At 49.0% G+C, this 7,121-nt stretch overlaps 1 pseudogene across 1 annotated transcript in view; it reads right to left on the reverse strand.

The window, feature by feature from the left end:
• LOC147096548 (uncharacterized) overlaps nucleotides 1-6,918 on the reverse strand; it is a 59,059-nt pseudogene extending 52,141 nt beyond the window's left edge. The window contains exons 1-2 of the transcript XR_015074934.1: nucleotides 6,553-6,918; nucleotides 1,196-1,349 (exon numbers count right to left, since the gene is read on the reverse strand). The product of XR_015074934.1 is annotated as an uncharacterized LOC147096548 (transcript). The remainder of the gene's footprint in view (nucleotides 1-1,195; nucleotides 1,350-6,552) is intronic.
• Between the last annotated feature and the right edge of the window lie 203 nt (nucleotides 6,919-7,121).

The raw sequence follows: 7,121 nt of genomic DNA on the forward strand, positions 1-7,121 counted from the left end.
TTAAGAATACACAGTGGGAAATGGTACTGCCTGATGCCCTGCATTCCATTAGATCATTGCTTTCAACAGCTACTAATGTGACCCCCCATGAAAGGCTCTTCAACTATCCGCGGAGATCTACTACGGGATATTCGGTACCTTCATGGCTTACTATGCAGGGACCTGTGCTGCTTCGACGCCATGTTAGATTGCCAAAATATGATCCTTTAGTGGAGGAGGTGGAGCTGTTGGAGGCAAATTCCCAATATGCTCATATTCGATTCCAAGATGGGAAAGAAAGTACTGTTTCAGTTAAAGACTTGGCTCCTTGTGGTGGCCAGCCCTCTTCTGAGGATATTAACAATAGTCATGATTCAGATAATGTGGATGTCGTTACAGATACTACAAATATTTCCAATCCTATTGCAGATAATTATACTTCTATTAGTCAGCCTTCGATGGATGTTCATGACCGTCCCCGTTTACCTCCTGATGGGATTTCCAATCCGGAAACCGTTGATAATCAGGATATGGATAGCCTTCCTGCAGAAGATACTTCTGTGTCTCCTGGTGTGGGAGGGCAAGGAATTTCACCAAGGTTAAGAAGGTCGACATGAACAAGATATCCGGTCGACCGACTGAAAATGGACTTTTAAATTGATAGTAATGTTTTAAAATTGTTGAAATATTATATTTGTATTGTTTTAGTTGTAAATAATTAATTGTAAATTGTAAAGGTTATTTAGATTGGAGTATATTTTAAAAGGAGGGGTGAATGTGGTGATTATTCTTCATGTTTAGTAAGAAGTATTGTAATTGGTTGTTTGTTTCCTGCCTTGAGATATATGCTGTAAACTCATTGGTAGTTGATGTCATGTGATTTGTGGTGGCCATCTTAAATTCAGTTCTCTACAGCCTTGGTTGGGACTGGGTGTTGAAAGATGTGCTACTGGATTTTTATAGTTAATAAAGCCTAGATTTAGAAAGGCAAATCTACTTTTTATTTCAATATCTGAGTCAATGGGACTCTCTCTGACCTTTCTCCCCAGGCCATCTCCAGGACCAGTGTGTATCTGAGTCAATGGGACTCACTCTGACCTTTCTCCCCAGGCCATCTCCAGGACCAGTGTGTATCTGAGTCAATGGGACTCTCTCTGACCTTTCTCCCCAGTCCATCTCCAGGACCAGTGTGTATCTGAGTCAATGGGACTCTGACCTTTTTCCCCAATCGATCTCTGAATCGGAAGAGTTCTCTCTGGTTGGTGCTCACAATCCTGTGTTGGTTCACCTGCTGTCGTTCCTCAGCCTACAATCCCGGTTTACTCTCAGCTGTGAACCTTTCTCAATCACTCAGTCTTTCACCAGGAAATCTAATTATGGCAGGACAGAAAATAACAATATCAACCAGTGTGAAGTAATATAATATAGACATTTCTTCTGCTTCATAAAAATAAAAGTTTGGGTCCAAGTACTTCGGTCTGATGTTGTCCCTTTTCTCAGATCCCCGCCATGCCCGCCTGGGCTTCCAGCAAATCACCAAGGTTCTGGATAGAAATGTACAATTTCCCTGTGCTTTAGGCAAACCGAAGCTGGGGCAATCTTTCCCAGGTAACACACTGACTGATCTCACTGGGCCCATCCTCCCCGGGTTACACACTGCCTGATCTCACTGGGCCCATCCTCCCCGGGTTACACACTGTCTGATCTCACTGGGCCCATCCTCCCCGGGTTACACACTGTCTGATCTCACTGGGCCCATCCTCCCCGGGTTACACACTGTCTGATCTCACTGGGCCCATCCTCCCCGGGTTACACACTGTCTGATCTCACTGGGTCCATCCTCCCCGGGTTACACACTGTCTGATCTCACTGGACCCATCCTCCCCGGGTTACACACCATCTGATCTCACTGGGCCCATCCTCCCCGGGTTACACACTGTCTGATCTCACTGGGCACATCCTCCCCGGGTTACACACTGTCTGATCTCACTGGACCCATCCTCCCCGGGTTACACACTGTCTGATCTCACTGGGCACATCCTCCCCGGGTTACACACTGCCTGATCTCACTGGGCCCATCCTCCCCAGGTTACACACTGTCTGATCTCACTGGACCCATCCTCCCCAGGTTACACAGTCTGATCTCACTGGGCCCATCCTCCCCGGGTTACACACTGCCTGATCTCACTGGGCCCATCCTCCCCGGGTTACACACTGTCTGATCTCACTGGGCCCATCCTCCCCGGGTTACACACTGTCTGATCACACTGGGCCCATCCTCCCCGGGTTACACACTGTCTGATCTCACTGGGCCCATCCTCCCCGGGTTACACACTGTCTGATCTCACTGGACCCATCCTCCCTGGGTTACACACTGTCTGATCTCACTGGGCCCATCCTCCCCAGGTTACACACTGTCTGATCTCACTGGGCCCATCCTCCCCGGGTTACACACAGTCTGATCTCACTGGGCCCATCCTCCCCGGGTTACACACTGTCTGATCTCACTGGGCCCATCCTCCCCGGGTTACACACTCTCTGACCTCACTGGGCACATCCTCCCCGGGTTACACACTGTCTGATCTCACTGGGCCCATCCTCCCCGGGTTACACACTGTCTGATCTCACTGGGCCCATCCTCCCCGGGTTACACACTGTCTGATCTCACTGGGCCCATCCTCCCCGGGTTACACACTGTCTGATCTCACTGGGCCCATCCTCCCCGGGTTACACACTGTCTGATCTCACTGGGCCCATCCTCCCCGGCTTACACACTGTCTGATCTCACTGGGCCCATCCTCCCCGGCTTACACACTGTCTGATCTCACTGGGCCCATCCTCCCCGGGTTACACAATCATAGAAATTTACAGCACAGGAGGGGGACATTCGGCCCATCTTGTCCGAGTCGGCTGACAAAGATCTATCCACTCTAATCCCACTTTCCCACACTTGGTCCATAGCCGTGTAGCTTACGGCACTTCAAGCAGTTTTTAAACGTGATGAGGTTCTCTGCCTCGACCACCCTTTCAGGCAGTGAGTTCCAGACCTCCACCACCCTCTGGGTGTAAAAAACTCACCTCAAAACCCCTCTAATCCTTTGACCATCTGCTTTAAATCTATGCCCCCTGGCTATTGACCTCTCCACTAAGGGAAATAGGTCCTTGCTATCCACTATCTAGGCCCCTAATAATTTGATACACCTCAATCGAGTCTCCCCTTGGCCTTCTCTGTTCCAAAGAAAACAACCCCAGCCTATCCAATCTTTCCACATAGCAAAAATTCCCCGGCCCAGGCAAAATCCCCATAAATCTCCTCTGCACCCTCTGGTGCAATCACATCCTTCCTGTAATGTGGTGACCAGAACTGCACGCAGTATTCTAGCTGTGGTCTAGCCATACAGTTCACTCATTACCTCCCAGCTCTTATATTCTATGCCTCGGCTAGTAAAGACCTTTCTCCCCAGTCCATCCACTAGACGGTGCAGAGCAGATGTAATTTTTTTCACCCAGAGGGTGATAGGGGTCTGGAACTCACTGCCTGAAAGGGTGGTAGAGGCAGAGACCCTCAGCACATTTAAAAAGTACTTGGGTGTACACTTGAAGAGCCGTAACCTACAGGGCTGTGGAGCAAGAGTCTGCAGGACCAGTTCATGGAATCCATTCGGGACAGTTTCCTGGAACAAAATGTCATGGAACCAACAATGTTAGAACTTGTATTGTGTAATAAGACAGGGTTAATTAGCAACCTCATAGTAAAGGATCCAGTGGGGCAGAGTGATCATAATATGTTAGAACTTCACATTAATTTTGAGAGAGTGACTTGCCTAAGTCCGAAACTAGTGTCTTAAACTTAAATAAAGCCAATTACATAGGTATGAGGGGCGAGTTGGCTGAGGTAGATTGGAAAAATAGATTAAAAGGTATGGCGGTAGATAAGCAGTGGCTAGCATTTAAAGAAATATTTCATAATTCTCAACTAAAATACATTCCATTGAGAAACAAAAACTCCACAGGAAGTGATCCAACCGTGGCTAACTAAAGGTAAGGATAGCATTAGATTGACAGAAGCTTATAATGTTGCAAAGAATAATAGTAAGCCTGAGGATTGAGAGAGTTTCAGAAACCAGCAAAGAGTGACCAAAAATTGATAAAAAAGGGAAAAAAATGCAATGACAGAAAACGAGCAAGAAATCTAAAAGCAGATTGTAATATTGTCTACAAGTATGTAGGAAGGGAGTAGCAAAAGTAAACATTGGTCCCTTAGAGGCTGAGACAGGAGAAATGATTATGGGGAATAAGGAAATGGCAGAAACGTTAAACAAATATTTTGTATCTGTCTTCACAGTAGAAGACACAAAAAGCATATCAAAAATGGTGGGGAACCAAGGGTCTAATGAGGGTGAGGAACTTAACGTAATTCATATGAGTAGCGAAAAAGTACTTGAGAAACTAATAGGACTGAAAACCGACAAATCCCCTGGACCTGACCGCCTACATCCTAGGGTTGTAAAAGAGGTGGCTGAAGAGATAGTGGACGCATTGGTTTTGATCTTCCAAAATTCTGGAATGGTCCCAGTGGATTGGAAGGTCGCAAATGTAACACTGCTATTCAAGAAAGGAGGGAGAGGAAAAACAGGGAACGACAGGCCAGTTAGCCCGACATCAGTCATTCGGAAAACACTGGAATCCATTGTTAAGGAAGTGGTATCCAGGCACTTAGAAAAATCATAACATGATTAGGCAAAGTCAACATGGTTTTATGAAAGGGAAATCATGTTTGACAAATTTAGAGTTTTTTGATGATGTTACTAGCAGGGTAGATAAAGGGGAACCAGTGGATGTAGTATATTTAGATTTCCAAAAGGCAGTCGATAAGGTGCCACGTAAAAGGTTATTGCACAAGATTAGGGCTCATGGGGTTGGGGGTAATACAGTAGCATAGATCAAGGATTGGTTACCAGACAGAAAACAGAGTAGGGATAAATGGATCTTTTTCAGGTTGGCAGGCTGTAACTAGTGGGGTGCCACTAGGACCAGTGTTGGGGCCTCAGCTATTTACAATCTACATTAATGACCTAGATGAAGGGACAATGTGTAATGTATCCAAGTTTGCTGACGATACAAATCTAGGTGGGACGGTAAGCGGTGAGGAGAACACAAAAACTCTGCAAAGGGATATAGACAAGACTCTGAGTGGGCAGTAAGGTGGCAGATGGAGTGCAATGTGGGGAAATGTGAGGTTATTCACTTTGGTAGGAAGAATAGAAAAACAGAATATTTTTTAAAATGGTGAGAAACTTTCAAATGTTGGTGTTCAGAAAGATTTGGGTGTCCTCGTGCAAGAAACACAGAAAGCTAGCATGCAGGTACAGCAAGCAATAAGGAAGGCAAATGACATATTGGCGTTTATTGCAAGGGGGTTGGAGTATAAGAGTAAGGAAGTCTTGCTCCAATTGTACAGGGCCTTGGTCAGACCACACCTGGAGTTCTGTGCACAGTTTTAGTCTCCTTATCTAAGGAAGGATATACTTGCCTTGGAGGCGGTGCAACGAAGGTTCACTAGATTGATTCCTGGGATGAGAGGGCTGTCCTATGAGGAGAGATTGTGTAGAATGGGCCGATACTCTCTGGAGTTTAGAAGAATGAGAGGTGATCTCATTGAAACATGTAAGATTCTGAAGGGGATTGACAGGGTAGATGCCGAGAGGTTGTTTCCCCGGGCTGGAGTGTCTAGAACTAGGGGGCATAGTCTCGGGGCATAGTCTCACAACGTGGACCACTTTCCATACCTCGGGAGCCTACTGTCAACAAGGACAGACGGCGATGACAAAGTCTAACACCGCCTTTAGTGTGCCAGTGCAGCCTTCGGTCGCCTGAGGAAGAGTGTGTTTGAAGACCAGGACCTCAAACCCGGCACTAAGCTCATGGTCTACAGAGCAGCAGTGATACCCGCCCTGCTGTATGCCTCAGAGACATGGACCATGTACAGCAGGCACCTCAAAGCACTGGAGAGGTACCACCAACGCTGCCTCCGCAAGATCCTGCAAATCCATTGGCAGGATAGGCGCACCAACGTTGGTGTTCTTGCTCAGGCCAACATCCCCAGCATCGAAGCTTTGACCACGCTCGATCAGCTCCAATGGACGGGTCACATTGTCCACATGCCCGATACGAGACTCCCAAAACAAGCGCTCTACTCGGAGCTCCGACACAGCAAGAGAGCCCCAGGTGGGCAGAGGAAACGCTTCAAGGACACCCTCAGACTCCTTGAAAAAGTGCAACATCCCCACCGACACCTGGGAATCCCTGGCCCAAGACCGCACAAAGTGGAGAAGAAGCATCCGGGAAGGCACCGAACACAGAGTCTCCTCGCGGGAGCAATCGGAAGACAAACGCAGGCAGCGCAAGGAGCGCACGTCAACCCAAACACCCCACCCCCACCACCCAAAGAACCACCCCCCACAGCCCGCTCCCCCCCTCCCCCCGGGCCCGCTTCGCCCCCAGGTTCCCTGAGATTGCCTGAGAGAGGCCGGCGCTGCTGTAAATGCCGGAGATTCTCTGATCCACACTCACCGCACCATCCGCCGCTCCTCAGTCCTGCCGCCATTTTATCTCCTTCCTCAAACCGGAGCCTCATCCGGGGACTGCGAGCAGCACCGAGCATGCGCACTGCGGGCACGCAGCCCGCGCTTAAAGTTCCTCACTGAGTCCGTCTCTTCTATTGGCTGCGCTCACCAATCGCAGCCCGCAACGGCTCGGGGCCCCGCCCACTGTGTTAAAAGGCCGCCGCCAGCTCCGGGGTCACGTGGCTCCTGATCGGCCGTTCAACCGCCTGAGCGCGCGGGTGAGGTCATAGCCCCGCCCACCCGCGAGCCCTTGTTGCCCAAGGTGCCGGCCGACTGCTCGTCCCTTCTCCCCGGGGGGGCACTCCTCTCTAACTCTGTTCTCCAACTGCTCCCCGCTCCTGGCTGCGGCTTTTATAGCAGCCGCCGGCCCCGCCCAGCCCAGCCGCGCCTTCTGATTGGCTGAAAACCCGGCAAATCTCCGCCTCTGATTGGCGCGTTTTTCAATCCGCTCCAACCTCGGACACCATAATTAATTTAGACAACCAAATTTTAATTTGATTGGTGGAGGGTTATTTA

Source organism: Somniosus microcephalus, unplaced genomic scaffold, assembly GCF_052327205.1.
Source record: "Somniosus microcephalus isolate GS21.2 unplaced genomic scaffold, FLI_Smic_1.0 unresolved_chr1, whole genome shotgun sequence".
In the NCBI taxonomy this organism is placed as follows: domain Eukaryota; kingdom Metazoa; phylum Chordata; class Chondrichthyes; order Squaliformes; family Somniosidae; genus Somniosus; species Somniosus microcephalus.